Here is a 17,403-nt window from a genome sequence, read left to right on the forward strand (position 1 = left end):
CTTTGCCACATAATATAAACTAATCCAGGAAATGCCAATCTGTCACTTCCATTTTATTGGTCAAATGGAAGTCACCAGTTCTACTAGTGTTTCAGGTCATAACTCATTATGTCTTTTCTTAGGTAACTTTATTGTGTATCTGCCACCTGTATGTAATTTTAGAAAATAAGGAAATATATTTCAAAGTTACTATTAGAGGGCATAATTAGAATTAGGAGAATCTATATCCATAATTTTTAGTTGTATAGATATTTAGTTCCTAATGTACATACACGAAGTTCTTCTTTGAGTTGTGTTCAGTATGTCCTGTAAAATATTTTAAAACTTTAATTCTACATTAGCTCATTTTCTTAAAATATTTACATCTTATTCTCAATACTTGAGCATATTATTTTTAATGATAGAAATGGAATTTTAAGGGATTTGAAATGCAAAACAAAATACTTTAGTACTTGGTGTACATTTCCCATACCTGGTCACTCAAAATTATAGAAAAAATCTAGCAGAAAATACTTATAATGATATTGCCAAATAATAAAGGATTTTTTTAAAAAAAATAGGAAAGTAGATTAAATTATATTGATAGTGAAACCAGAGGAAACAAAATTATTAACTTGATTCACAAATAAAAATTTAATTATTGTTATTATAATCATATTCCTCACATACAATATGAAAATTTTTTTCCCAAGAAGCCCACATGCAATGTCTAGAATCACTTGGTACAGAAAATATTTGATAAGTCTATCCTCTTTTGGGAGCACACACCAAATATACTAAAAATTGACAACTGTTCTCCTATCAAATCTACTCCATACCCAAACCAGGATGATTCTTAATATTTGCTGTACAAATAAACATGGAACACCTATCAAAATTTGAAGGCCAGAGTTAGAGAGATGAGTAGAGCAGAGCCTGATGAAAAACTAGACCTCAGTGAGGAAACCACAAACAAATACAGAAAAGGAATATGAAAATCTTCAGAATTTGTACACTAACAGAATAAGTTTTTTTCAAAATAGGTAACTCTAAGATCTTCCCTGGGCTAGGGAAGCAGAAGAGAGCTCCTGGGAACTAAGAGTTGCTCCTAAAACCTGAGCACTCCTCTCAACTGCACAAGTAACCTAACTGCACCTTGTGATCCTTAGCTACTATCCAGCAATAGAGACCTGCTTCATAATTTTCATGATAGACCTACCAAGTGGAGATGATCATTTACTTGGGTTGCTGTTTTTACTCTCAGTAGCTTTCAGATTCTAATTCAGAGAACCAAAAATATTTATAAAAGTGCCAATAGTTAAGGAAAATAAGTAACCATGAATTTAAAAGGAAAACATAAGTTCAAAACAGAACAATGTACCACTAAAGAAAAATAGGGTATATTTTTCAATATGATAAACTCTTATGTAAAATGAATTATGTCATTAAAAGAAAAGAATCAAAATTTCAGATAGGTCAATAATGAAAAATTTTGAATTCAAAGCCAAAAATTCTAAGAAATCGTCATATTTAAATGGAGCAATGAAAATATTGAATATATATAAACATCTAACATGAAATTAAAAGGATTAAAATAGTGGCAATAATGATACTGGCAATAAAAATTTAAGGTGAAAAAAATAAAATGGGTCCATGATGTGTAAAGCCAATGAGAATAACACAATTGTTCATTTTTATTACTATTTTTGGTAGCACTTGGGATTGAACCCAGGGGCTTTCCACTGTGGTACATGCCTTCAATGTATATTGATGAATAGAGAACTGCTAAAATATTTAGACTAGAACTTCCAGAAATACATGAAGAAAAAAATAAGTTCATTTTGTTAATGTGTCACTCACCAGTAGAAAATATATAGTATGACATTTTACAGATTTAGCCTAACAGCTGTCAAAAGATGACACTGACTAAAGTCAACTTTAATATATTTATTTTCTAAAAATTGGAAAATCTTTACTCCCAGACTGACCACATACTTAGCTCCAAAGAAAAATCTCTGAAATATGGAAGGATGGTTATTCTGCTATATATTTGGTTAGATGTTATGATATTTTTTGCCTTATGTTGCCATATGGTTCCCTTTATTTTCCCTTTCTACTATAAACATGAAGTCCTCTGTTATTTGTGTAGTTGACACTAACATTAAAATAAAAAAAATGAAATTCTTGGGAATAGTTAAAATATAACTTTTCCTAGCAGGATATTGCTTTTGAAAGTTTGATTTTCATTAAGGCATACATAGGTAATGCCTTGGGCTTTAAAACATTATTTCCTTTTACCAATCGAGCTCTGTTACTGATTACAAAAGTGATTTGGGGGAACTTTAGTTGAACATAATACTGTACTAAATATTAATAAGAATACTAATTTTTTGGGGGGGGATACAGGGAATCAAACTCATGTCCTTGCACTTGCACAGCAGGCAGCAAAACCCCTGAGCTAAATTCCCAGCAAGAACATTAATTTTTTACAAAAGAAATTATATGTTTTTTAGAATCGAATTTATGGTCTTTAAAGCACTAGCGTGGCTTGAATCTAAAAGAACATTTTGAAATCCTTGTTCTTATGCGTAATGTTTGGTGTACATTCACATTTTAATGAAAAATAGATTTTAAGTCTTTTAGTGACATAATGATCAACAATTTGATTTGAAGGAGCTCTTTTCTATGTACATAATACGAACTACAATATCAAAATAAAAAAGGGCCGAGGATTTAGCTCAGTGGTTCCACTGCCTGCCTCACAAGAGGAAGGACTCGAGTTCGATCCTCGGTACCAAAAAAAAAAAAAAAAAAATAGAAACCCGTTACAATTAAAAGCTAACTTTGCCCAACAAAAACACTGAGCTCTGCGCAGTAGCAAAATACATTTTCTTACACATTAGCTGGGAAATCTTTTATGTTTCTCATTTTATATTCTTTCTTCCCTGATTACTTTTTTTTTTTTTTTTTTGGTACTGGGGATCGAACTTGGGTCTTTGCACTTGATCTTCCCTGATTACTTATAAAGTGTTTGCTTTTGTAGAATTTTGAATATATAAACATAATTAATTTCCTTATTAGAGATGTAAATGTGAAAATGTCTAAAATGACTTCTTAAAGAAAGATTAAAAGTATTTGAAACTCTCTATGAAGTAAAAATTGTCTCATACATGTCACTAAAATATTATTCTTAAGCAACCATTTGAAAAAGATTAACAAGGGTTCTTAAGTGATAAAAAAAATTAACTAGAAATAACATTGGAACAACATGTGTGTTACACAAAATAAAGAAATCTTAAGATGTCAAAGATTAAAATTCAAAATAATTGGAAGAAACTAAAACATTTTATGTATATACCATACTTTAAAAATTATAATTTTTTGTTAAATAATAGTTTTAACATGTATTTAGCTCAGTGAAAAATTGAACTGTAAATAATTGCAGCTGAAAAGTGGTTAACTTTATAGATTTTAGACTACTTTATACAAGTGTAGTTCTTATAGCATGACTGTATCATCATTAAAGTTTGTTTATACTTGTTTTTCAGTTTGGACCTCTCATTATATTTTTTATAATTTTATTGAAAAGCTGAGCATATACTGCACCTCAGCACCTGTACTTTGAAAATAGAACTAACACTATGTTGATTGAATAGGAGGATTGATGAACGATATTAAGTACCTAAATTACTAATTAGGTCTTAAATCCTCAATTGATCCCATGTGATCAACACTAATACATGATAACCTATAATTATTAATGTATATATTCTCTACTAAGCATTTTAATGTCTCTTCTAATCTTCAGACATACTTATAAATAATTATTGTTATCTACATTTTGTTTGCAGAGAGTTTTGCCAATTGGCATATTTGTTACATACTACAGATTATTTTATTTAGACTCCATGTTTTTACCACATAATTCTTTACTCAGTTCCTACTAAACTTTCTGAGTAGGGCCAAACATTTTTAATGATATAAGGAAAACTCAGTAGACATGTATGATTTTTATTATTTGAAACCTATCTACATGACTACATGAGTACTACTCTGGTATTTAACAAAAATTTTTCTCACAGCTACTGATATTAGCAGATAGAACAAATGAGAGACAATTGGATGTGCAAACACTTGAGTGTGATAGTTTATGAAATCCAATTTGGATTGATTAGAAAACACATCTCAACTTCAGAAGCATTGAAGAAAGTGAAAAAATAACACAACTCCAATTGATTAAACACAGCTTTATCAATATTAGCTTTGGTAGAATTAAGTGAAAAATCTCTTATAGTTTGTACCAAGAAAACTCATCAGACCATTTTGATATTTTTATTTTTTATATTTCCCCTTGCATTTAGATTGCAATGTAAACTCCTTTTTCTTCATAAACATATGCTGGGTGGTAAGCTATATTACTACACAAGATTATATATGACATTACCTAAGTACATTAAAGTAGTAAACATAGGTTGGAAGAGTTTAAAGTTCATTTACAAGTGAGATTATAGAAACTGCATATAGAAGATAAGATTGATAAAGGTGATTGTATCCTTCTATGTTGCTCTAATTGAGACTGAAGATTTAGCCATGTATCCTTATAATATATTTTATATGAAAGAATATGACTTCTTTTGATTTTTATTTGGTGTTTCTCTTCATTTATCATTTCCAAATTATGTCATAGATATTAATTTTTGGAATATTATATTTAACTTTTGTTGTATAGATGTGTCTAATAATGAAAAGGATGCTATAGATTTTATCTCCTGCACCTGGTATTAGCTAATGATATTGCTCCATTCTTAAGCAATGTTGAAATTTTAATACTTAGGTGTTTGTTTTGTGTTTGTTCATGAAAATCTTTAAGAATTCCTGATAATAATACATTTAATGTCCATTTAGTTCTTAAAGCATTATTTGGATCAGTATTAAAGAAAAAAGTACGTATTTCTTACTGCTAATTGTTATCGCCAAAATGTTCTTTGGGAATCAAAAAAGAAAACCTTCAGAAGGGGCTGGACATGATAGTGGGCACCCAGTGCTCTGGGTGACTAAGGGTCACAAGTTTCCCTGCCTGGCCTGGGCCATTCATTGATTTAGCCAGACTATCTCAAAATGAAAACAAACAAGAAAATTAAAAAGGAATGGGAAGCACCTTGTAGGTCAATGCCAAGGCCCTGAATTCAATTCTCAGTATAAAAAATAAAATCAGAGGGAATTTGACATTATTTAAAGGAAAGGATACTATGACATCTGTATCCATCTATATCTATATATCTATACCTATGTTATCAGAAAAAAAAAGCTGTAATTAATAATTTTTCTATATGAAACTTAAGCAGTATTTATGCTTCAATAAAAAGAATAATTACAATATCATACTATAAGATTGTATCAACTCTTTACTTTTCTTGCCTATTTTAAATACTGAATTTCCCTTACTATTGTTTCTTCTCAAAAAAGCTTATTTGTTTGATATTTTATGTAGTACATATTAAAGAAAATAATAATAGTAAGATAAAGGTACTGTCAGTGATTCATACACTAATATGACAAAGTTTTGTTTTCAGTATAAATATTTAGTACTTAAATTGAAATTATGTATTTTATGTGTTAACTTCCTAAAGATGCTATCTTCTTTGAAAAAAGAGACACCCTAAGGCTATTAACCACATTCCCATAATTATACTAATGAAGATGAGTTTCCTAATGCATTCAGTCATAAAATCAGTTCCTGATTACTAGCTGTTTTCAAATGAGAAATCACTTCCATAGCTACAGGGCAGTTCAGACAAAACAAATATAACATAGGAGTAGGCCAAAATTTAAATTGAACATCAAACTTCATAATTTTAAAATTTCCTATTCCTCTCTAAAAAAACCTCTGATTGCTTACGATGTTGAAAATACATAAAAAGAAAAGTCGGTGTCTCTGTCCTCTAGAACAAGTTAGAAGAATAGTATGTGTTTTTCCCATGTAGTTTAATGAATATTAGTTTGGTGTTTATGTTTGTTCTAAGTCATGTTATCATTTTTGAACTACGTAAGCTAATTTCAGTTCCAACTGTTACGGTCAGAAACACCATATGATTAAGCAAGAGGATGGCATGTCCAGTGTCCTAGCAAGTAGCTGGGAATTTAGATATAACATTGCTATTTAGTCAAAGAGCTCACAGGATACTTTTGCAAAGCCAAGTGAGATTAAGACATTAACATCTATCTTTTTTTCCCAATGGACACCTTATTCAATCCAAGCAATAAACTGGACTTGAGGGACCTAAAAAGCTTAATGTTTTGTCTTTGTCTCAAGGCATTTTGAATCTGTCAAGGACTCCCATGTTCTCCAAGTTCAAGTAGGTAAGAAGGCTCCACAATGCTGGGAATAGGGGAGTTACTAGCACTAATGAGAACAATTATGACTCCTTATACAAAGAAGAAAGTGTTTTGAACTCTACATGTGTTTTCCTATTTGCTGATATAATCATCCTAGAAGTCACGGAAATTCTCTGAAACAAAGTAGATAAGAAGTCTGTAGTGAATCCTGAGGCAGAGTGAAATAGAGGCAGAGATGATGGGCATACCACTGGATATAGTTGTAGATCTACAGAAATGTGAGTGTCTCTTAAGAAATTTAAAGCAAAAGAAAAATATAATATATATAATCAAATTTTATAGTCAAATAATAACAGCATTATAATCCTTCATACTAGTAATACATATAAATGAATGGCTATTGTAATAATAATGAAGAAGTGGAGAATATTGCATGAGAATAGAAATACTCACTTTTGTTTTCTAAGCTGAAAATTGAATTTTCAAAGTTATGGAATTGAATGAACAGAAAACTAGACCTGAGCTAAAATATTGGGTTTTATCTTTACTGAATGCTGAAATTTGGGTGAGATGCTTGAGCCTCCCTCTTCAGCTAAAAAATATGAGAGTTTTATAAGAATATAAGAAGATAATGGGTGATAAGGAATAGTGACACATGATGCTGTCATTGCTAATAGAAATTCTAGGTTTACAGAGATAGGAACAAATGTTAAGAGGAGAAATTGTCTTTCCAACAAAATCTGAGCTAATTACCTTCATTAATTTACTGTGGGTATTGTAACAAGTTTTCAAGAATTTAGAGGATAAAACAACTCAAATCCATTGCATTAAATGTTTGGAATTCGGCAGTCTGACAGTCACATTGGGCTAAAATTAGCATTTGCTTCATTACAGAGGCCCAGAGGAAAAACGTTTCCCTGTCTTCTACCTCTAGAGATGGTCCATATGCTTTGACTCAGGGCTCCACTTGCTATTTTCAAAGTTATTTTGACTGGGTTGACTGCTTTCTAAATCATTATCCATCTAATACAGGATAATCTCCATATTTTGTGGTTCATGTATTATTAATCTTTATTACCTCTGAAAAATTATCATTTGTCATGTAAAGTGACAATTTGCAAGGATGAGGATGTAGACATTATCTGGAGACCATTATTCTGCCCTTCACATCAACAAAAGATTCAGTGACTGCATCTATGATACTCCTGGTAACACACCTGAGAAGGCCTCCAATGCTCCAAAGCTCCCATTGAAGTTGGACTAAGATCCAGGTAGTTCATTGCAAAATGATATGTAAGAAATGATACAGAAGTAAAAGTCTAAAATGATAATTTATTTATCTAAATGATAACAAATTTATCTAATGATATCAAATTTGTTATCTAATGACAACAAATCTAAACTTATCTAAAATTTAAAAATGTATTTCTCAGAAAATAAGAATAATTCATGACTTCTCCACTGTCATATTAATTTTTATAGTGCTTAAACATTTTAAATAAAACATATCAAAGATATTCAAATAGATAAATGAAAACATGGCATCTTTTCATTAAAATAGGGATTATATTAACAAACTATAACACAGATAGTGATAAAACAATAGAAACCTGACATGAAAGAAACTTTGGAAGTGAAAATTATACCAATTCAAAATGAAAAAGAAAAAGAAAATTTAAAATAGCAAAAGATTTTGAATAAGTGGTTAATACCAACTTGAATGATTCTGATGAAAAAGTAAGCTTTGTTTTTCTTTATTAAATGTATCCATAATAAGACTCCTTTGAGTTCTTAAAAATTGCTTCTTTCACAGGTATTGTACAATTGATTTGTCTTAAAAAATTTACCAACCCCAAGGTCACTTAGATTTTTATCCTATGTTTTCATCTAGGAATTTATAGCTTTTCATTTTACATTTAAGTCATGGTTTATTTTACTAATCATGTCATCTGATTATTCATTTTTTTCCTTATCAATCTTCACTTCTTTTTCTTTTTTCATTTCACTAGCTAGGACTTTGCTATGTTGAATAAGAAAAGGAGACAGAGAGGATATCTGTCATTCTCAACTGCAGGAGGAATGTATATGATGAATAAGACTGATGTTAACATTTCATATAATCCTCGAATATGTTGAAAAACTCAATATCCTTAACTTATTAAGTATAACATCATTCTAAACCTAGAATGCTAATCCTTTTTCTTTATTGATTTATTTCAACTCTTTAAAACCATTGATAGGTAGTTTGAGCAGGGCTACAACATTGTCCTTGATATGCAGATTCATGTTTTTTAATTGAGAATGAACCTGAGTTGTTTCAGTTATAATGGTAAATGGTTTGAAGAACACAGCTATAAATATTTCAAATGTACCCTTCAAACAAAACAAAATTACTTAAATGACAACCACTCAAGTAAGCCATTTATGTAAAAACTGTGACAATTTTTATGCTGCTATTATTATAATAAACTATTGAATATATGAACTTCAGGAATTAAAGGTTAAAAAAATAAACAGCAAACAAGTGTTAAAAGTAACTGAAAACAGTCACCATTAATTATGAAAAAATAAGTTTTTATCTGACCTCTGTTATCAATTGTGTGTTTATGAAGCACAGAGACATACATTAAAATGATAAGGATTGAAATATATTTAATTAAAGAAAAATTTTTAAAAAACTGTTTCATCTATGCAAGCTATGGAACATATAAAACTTTCTCTATGAAAGTATATTCACAATAGATGACTGATAACAAAGCCAGTGAATGTTTTTGATCGAATTGCAAGAGAAATCATTTCAAGTGGTAATGATATTGATAAGATTCAAACAATATCCCAAAATATGTCATTTTGTCATGTTGAGTACTTAGAATTGAAGATGGCAAAGTATCAGATGTAAAATCTGTCCTCTTTTCTGTCTTGCATCCCTCATTCTTTTCTAAAATGAGTTACAGACACCAGCACTCCCTCCCACATGGAAGAGAAGGTGTCATCGAAACTACATCTCTACAGCAAAGCAACAAAGGAAAACTGAGATGTCATTATCTCTCTTTTACCCTGAAGAACTTCATTCCAGAGTGGTCCCATCTTTTCCTCAGCAGAAAGAAATGCTACAGGGAGAGAACAAGAAAAGTATGGGCAGGCTTTGCTTGCCCTTTAACCTAATCTATTACCTTAGATCATGCCCTTTGTTCAATCAGGTTGCTACATGGCTGTTTATTGAACCTAAGCATAGAAAAGGAGTTTTCCTATGCAGACCTTTATTTACAAAAGAATTTTAAGCTTTTCTCTTGTTAAACTTTCTTTGTTGCAGAAGTATCTATTGTGACTCTTAAAGAAATGTATCACACCTTTTCTACTATTACAGTATTTATTTAATCATGTTTTAAAATATTGTTTTATTATGAAAAGTGAAATAAATATATGTCTATGAGCTTCAGACAAATACACTTGACATATTTGATATTTCTAAACAAGTGAATATATATGAGCAAATGTGTATAAATTGGATAGATCTTATAAATATTTGAGTGAATTAAATGCATTTCAGTGTAAATAAAGTAACAATATTTGATTTAAAAATATATAAAAATGGGCCGGGGATTTAGCTCTGTGGTTTCACTGCCTGCTGCGCAAGTGCAAGGACCAGAGTTCGATCCCCAGTACCAATAAATAAATAAATAAATAAATAAATAAATAAATAGTAAAAAACAGCATAGATTGTTAAACACATATATGTATGTAAAATGAGAAATGCATGGGAATCATAAAACCAGATTCATAGTAAGCAATGTTTATGCAAAAGAAGGGATAAAATCCAGGGCATGTACACAGAAAGATTTAATACAATTGGGGAGAAAGTACTTCTGTGCTTAATGTATGTAAGAAACATCTCAAATTTTTTTCAAAAGAAAGTTAATAAAATATAAAGGAGACAATATTTGCATATATTATCATAAAATCTATAATAACATTCTGAATGATAGTGGTGTATTTAGTTATTAACTTATTTATGTCAGGGCATTTTTTGAATATTATGCTCATATTTTCAGAAACTCTAAACAAAGTGTTACACAGTTCTAAAAAGAGAAAAAAGAACCAAGAGTAGTAGCATGTACTACAGAGGATTGAAACCATTTAATACAGAAAAAAAATATAACATGGTTCTAGAAGACAATAGGTCCTGAGGGTGTGACTATGCTAAATTGTGGCGCAAAACTTGTCATAAAACTTACCAGGAAAATATCGTTCTACAAGTTACCTTCTTATATGTTTCCAAAGGGACATTATAAAGGAAGTACTAGGAGGCAGTAAAAGGTAATGATTAAAATGAGGATTTTTGAATCACAGTTCTTGAGTGGGAATCATGGATCAAACATTTATTTTCTTCATTATTTTGGAAAGTTAATTATATCACTGAGACTTAGATATCTGATCTATAAAACTGAGCCAATGAAAGACCCTAAGCCATAAGATGTTAAAAGGTTTCAGTAAGGTAATGCACAGAAATCTCTTAGTGACATGAAGTCTTATGATTAATTGTTTATTATGTAAATATTTATTTTTATTGCCAACCATCTGTAGACTTGATATTTAGCATAATCAACATAAGACATTTCTTATATTTGTCATTCTGAAAATAAATATAAACTGTAGTTTAAATTTAATATTTTTTATTAAAAATACAGAAATCATGTTCTAAATTTACCCAAAATGAGCCATTTCCTATCAAGATGTCATCCAACAACCTACACATATTCACTGATATTCTGCAAGATCGTATCTCACTATTTAAAAGTCAAATTTCTGACTTGGTGACTAAAAACTGAAAAAATCAAGAGGAAAGGACTAAGGAATTGTTTCTGAAAAAATGAAACAATAAAAAAAGAATGATTGTCTTAACAGTAAGCCATATGGCTTTCTCCTAGTTAATCATGGAAAAAAAGAGGTGAGGATTATACTTTAAACTATTTATTACTTTAAACACTGATAGTATCATTTTCTTCTTTTCTAGTCCTCATGTCACTAGTAGATGTTAGTTGGAAGAAGACACCACCTGACCTCCTAAAGACAGAAAAAAACTAGACAGATGTTTACACAGATAAATAAGACAGAGCCACAATTAATTGGCATTTGCATTCCTAGCATTTAGTATTAATGACTAGAAATATTAAATATAATCAGGATTTTAATAAATATTTCTTGATAAATGATGAAGCAGAAAATAAAAGCATAGAAAATATTTTAAAAATATTTGAATCAATGTTTAAAAATATAGCAATATAGACCTTAAAATACCAGCAAGGTGCCAAAGTATTACATGCAAGTTTGTAATGAAAATGATTATATTATCTAGCAATGGTTAAGTCACAGTCAATGAAGTATATTATGAAGCAATATCAATTGTATTTTTTTAAGAAAATTTACTTAAATAATTTAAATTAATAGAATCTATATAGTTCTCTGAAACTTCTAGGTAGAAGAACTTAATTCATATCTTATTTGATTTGTAATATAAAATCTTTCTAAAATCATTATAGTATTGAGTAAGTTGAAAATTACCATGGAGGGCAGATATCATAACTATCTAGTCTTTCAAGAGGTAAAGCTATAGGTAGTCATATCCATTCCTTTTAAGGTAGAAATCTGTATTTGCAAGCAGATAATAAATAAGACCTTTTGATATAAACATTAAGAAATAACTCTAGGTTCTTTCTCTCATAGTTTTCTCTCAATAATATATATATTCCTCTCTAATTTTCAGAAGTTAGGTTTTCATTTCAGTATTCAGTATCAGAATATAATCTTTCTTTACTATTAACTTCAAATATGCTTTATAAAAATAACATTTTGGAAGACATTTCTAGAATGTCATCATAAACTTTGACATATGCTTGACTTTAATTAAAAGAAAAATGAAAGGATCATCTTCTACCTTTCATACACACAAACTTGAATATCAGCATTCCCATCTTTACTAAAAGAACATTTTTGATAAATTTTTGAAAATCAGTGAATTTTCTTCAACCTTTCACAGAACTAAGGTTATAGTGAAAATGCCACCAAAACTCGAGAGTTGAATCTAAGTAATTGTATTTAAAACCTCAAGAAAAAGAAATATGTGCCTTCAACTTCTTAAGTCTACACCTGATAAGGTTAAATGTAGCAAATTTATTGTAAAGCATGTAGAGAGAAAATTAATGTTTTGAAGAGTAAAAGCAAGAGTCAATGACATTGAAACAAGAAAACAATAAAGAAAATTAGCAAACCAAAATGAATTATTTGATAAGTTAAATGAAACTGATAGACCTCTAGCCAAATTAATAGCCATGTAAAGTAGCCAAGCTATTTACATGGACAGATTTACTAATATTAGAAATATAGGCAGAGTCTTTTAATTGATTAAAATTTACTAGGACATTGTTATGGTTTAAATATGAAGTGACCTCAAAGAATCACATATTGAAGCCTTTATCCCAAGGTAGCAATGTTCAGACAGGGCTCTGGAGAGGAACACGAGGGCACTGAGCGGGCTAGTAAAGGATTAGAAATAATCGGAAGTAGGTCACCGGCAAGTTGGCTTTGAATTGTACGACTTTTTTTCTGTCTCTTTCTCTTTCACTCTGCTTTCTGGCTGTCATGAGTTGAGCAGCTTTCTTTAGCCATTCCCTTCTTCAGTGATATTTCTGCCCTGTTGCCAGTTTACCATAGATTGAAAGCTCTGAAACTGTGAGATAATTTTTTTTTCCTTTAAGTTGTGTCTGTCAGCGATGAAAAGTTTCCTAACACAATAAGAGAATGCTCAGAGCAGTATGCTTGCACGTTTAATATGACAGTTCAGATAACTAATTCATTGAAAGTTTAAAACTACCAAAAACTAGAAGTATAACAAGATGATCTGCATATGCCTACATGGATTAAAAATTAAATTAAGAACTAACCACATCCCAAATTAAACAATGTTGAATGAATGTTTTCAAATATCAAAAAAAGAATAATACCAATTATCCACAATCTCTTTTTGAAGGTATAAAATAGAAGGAATAATTCTGAAGTATTTTTATGAGTTTGAAATTACCTTAATTCTAAAGCCAAATAAATACAAGAATGGCAATTGTTACAACTTTTCATGATCATGGGCATAAAGCTTTTAAATATAATATTAACAGATTACTATCCACAATACAGATAAAAGTTGAGATATCACAACAAAGTTGAATCATGCCACGAAAGCAGCACTGTTTAAATAGGAAAAGTTGCTTGTGGTAAACAATCACATTAAGAAACTCAAGGAGTTGAGAATGTTTGAAGTATATATTTTCTTGTTTTGGGAAGAACTCACTTAGGAGTGGAGGTCTTTTTCTCTTTCTGTAATACTAGTGATGAATAAGAACTAGTTTGTTCTCTTTGTGAAGACTGAAGAGATTTTATTTCTAATTATTTAATTTATATCCTGAACAGGGTTAGCTTACTTTCTAACTTAACCAGTGAAGCTTCAGTCTTTTGTCTCTGTAGACAGAATAGGCTAGTCTGTATTGCAATTATAAACATAATAATTATTTCTTTAACTCACAATGCATATCCATCTTTTATTGCTATATTGTGCCAGTCAGGAAGCCTCTATTTCCATGTTCCTATAATTAGTTGCTCAGTGAAATAAAAGACAGAGGTATCAAGTTGCACAATACCTATTAAAGTGTCTGGAAATAATAGACATTATTGACTAAGAAAAGTCATGTAAAAAGATATAGAAAGGAATACTCTCAGAGGTCCAAAAGGTGAATAAAACCTGGAAAACTATAAACTGCCTTAAGCCATGCACCACTGAACAGAATGTTTTAACGTATATAATTAATGCCTTTCACCTATCATTTGTACAAGCTGGTATACACATCACAACACTATTTTATTGGTTGAAAAGAACATTCTAAATTTGAAATAGTTTTTAGTCTCTTTCTGAGGATACACATTCATCTGAAGATAAACATGCCTTTTTATGAAATATAAAAGATCCATACTAATAAACAATAAAATTTTGTTTCTCATAAAGTCTATTTGAATATAGTACTATCAAATTAGTAATTTTTTATTTTTTATTTCAGTATTATAAACATGTAGTTTTGTTTTGCTTTGCTTTGCCAGGCTGTTATCAATTTTCAATTCAATTCATACAACATATTTAAAGGTAAATTTATCAGAACCTACTTAATGTGAGGTTAAATACCTGTCATTCATATACATAATGCTTCATAAAATCTTTCATAATATTTTTTCTGGAAAAATACATTATTCTAAGCTCACCTTTTATTCTAACTTTAGGTAGAAATCAGTGACCTCTTAAAAGCTTCAGGTTCCTTTAGAGAAAAATAAAATTGGAAAAATTCTAAGTGGTAGAGATAAATATCATTGTAACTATAGTGGCAATGTTTCTAAGACACTGTAATGAATAGAACTCCAAGAATAGAATAATATTTATTGATATTTTCTTGTTTCTTAAATATTGGATTTTAGTACCTATTTAATTTTTTTATCCGTTATGCAACTGCTAACTAATATTTTGAATCCTAAAAAAGCTAACATTATACTCTATAAATCCTAGGAACAAAAATCAGTAAAACAGTTTGATGGATAATAAGATGAAATATTGTACACAATGCTTGGCTATAATGAATTACAGTTATCAGTTCTGTATTAAGGATGAATATATTTGTAGAGCTCTTAAATATAACTTTATTAAGAGTTCTTAACTTTAATTTTAGTTTTTGAAATAGAGCCTCACTTTTACTCCAAGCTGATTTTGAAATTATTAGGTAACTCAGATTGGCTTTGAATTCATGATGTCTCCTGTGAGCCACCATGACTGACCCATCCTGTTTTCCTTTGTTAAGTAAATAGACATAACATATCTTGCATGTTCAATATACTATGAGCATAATGTAACCAGCATACTGATTTATAAGAAACGATAGGTTTATGTTAAAACATTTCTAAAACTTTTAAATATGTGAAGTTTCTCATATATTTAAAAATATAACTAAAATAATCTAGCCATCCCAGTACTAGGTATACATCCAGCAGAAGTAAAATACTCTGAAAGTAGACACCCATAATCCCATATTTATTGCAGCACTATTCACATTGGGTAAAAAAATGGATAACTTCAGTGTCTATCAATTGATAAATGGATAAAATAAATGCAGTACACATATGCAAGGAAATATTATTTAACTTTAAAAAGAATAAAATAGTGTCATTTTATAACATAGAAATGAAATAAACCAGGAACATAAAGACAAGTATCACATTATTTTACTCATATGTGGAATCTGAAAAATTTGATCTCATACAATTTGAGAATGACATTATGGTTACCAGAGGCTGGGGAGCACATAGGTTAAAAAGTGATGAAGGAAAGTTGATTAAGAGGTATTAAGTGGCTGTTAGAATTAAGATGGAATGGGGCATTATTGTACACTAGAGTGAATATAGATAGCAATAATATACTATGCATTTCATAAAAACAGAAGAAAGGAATTTTAAAAATGAAGAATTACAGTAATACCTCAATTAACAAACAAAAACATTTGGAACAATTTTGCTTAAATTCACAAACTCCACATTGGGGGACAAACACAGCCATGGCCATCTTAACAATACAAACCAAAACACAGCCATCTTCCCCAAAATCATAAAACAAATTAACTTCATAAAGTGAGGTACCTGTGTATTTAAGGTTCATGCTTTAAATCCTTTTTTTTTTTTTTTTTTTTTTTGGTACTGAGGATCAAACTCGGGTCCTTGGGCTTGCAAGGCAGGTGGCAGAACCACTGAGCTAAATCCCCGGCCCCATGCTTTAAATCTTATTTAATTATTTACTATACAATGTATGAATGTATCAAACAACACAAATTGCCTCATTAATATGTACAATTTTATAACATTATGTGTCAATAAATCAATTAAAGAAAAAGATCTTTTGAGGTCAATTTAATAAAGTTTAAACATAATCACATATTCCTTGAATTTATGATATGAACATTTTTAACTCCACAAGTTATTTCAGAATGTTTTTATCTTAAAATTTTACTAAAGTTTAAAAATCACACCGTTCTTAGGTGTAGTTTTTAGGACGTGATTTGATCCTGGGGCATCATACTCATCAGTGGATTAGGCATCTGATGAGTTTTATAGCTAAATGTAATTTGGGAGATGAAGGCTGGAAAAGGAGAATCACAGGTAGAGTAAGCTGGAAAGATGAATCGCTCTCCTCCTATCTTACTCTCTCTCTGCTTTGGTCCCATGTCATAAGCAGGCCTCCTCTACGATGCCCCTCTGCGGTGCTGCTCTGTCTTGGAGCCAACTGACTGGATTTAACGTTTTACAATTTGTGAACCAAAATAAATCCTTCCTCATTTAAGTTGTGGATGGCAGGTATTGTTTCCCAGCAATGAAAAAAGTAACTAAGACAGATTTTGGTTCTGAGAGTGCAATTGTTGCTTTGATGCCACCTGACCATGGGGATTAGAAACCTTTGGAAGTGGCCTGTGGGAGAAGTTTGGAAAGGTTTGAAGATGCTTCCCAGCGAAGCAGCCCTAGGATTTTGTAAGCCAAGCTTGATTAGAGATTTTAGGTGGAACTTTGAAGTTGAGAATGCTGATAGAAATGCAGCCTGTAAAGACCAGGCTCAAGAGGTTTCAATTGGGAAGTAGGACTTCACTGGCAGTTGGACTCTATTCTGTAGCAGAAAATTTATCTGAATATTACTCATGTCCAGAGATACTGTGGGAGACTGAGATTAAGGGCATCATATTAATTAATTAGCTGGAAGAAATTGCAAGACGGTCTAAAGTTGAGGTAGCAGCATGGCTATTGATGGGGGTTGTTAGCTATCTCCATCAAGAGCAAAGAGCTCAGGAGAATGATTTAAAATGTTTTGAATCTGGCCAGAAAGGAAGCTCCTGTAAAGTTGGGGCTTACAAAGATGGAGCAGAGGAGAACTTGATTGTTTAAAAGAGTAGCATTAAAAAGCCAAATAATTTGAACAGGACAATAGAAAAGATGGCCTGAGGGCATCACAAGGAAGAACAG

This window comes from Heterocephalus glaber, unplaced genomic scaffold (assembly GCF_053883595.1).
Source record: "Heterocephalus glaber isolate CG9 unplaced genomic scaffold, H.glaber_assembly_v1.0 deba00001600, whole genome shotgun sequence".
In the NCBI taxonomy this organism is placed as follows: Eukaryota; Metazoa; Chordata; class Mammalia; order Rodentia; family Bathyergidae; genus Heterocephalus; species Heterocephalus glaber.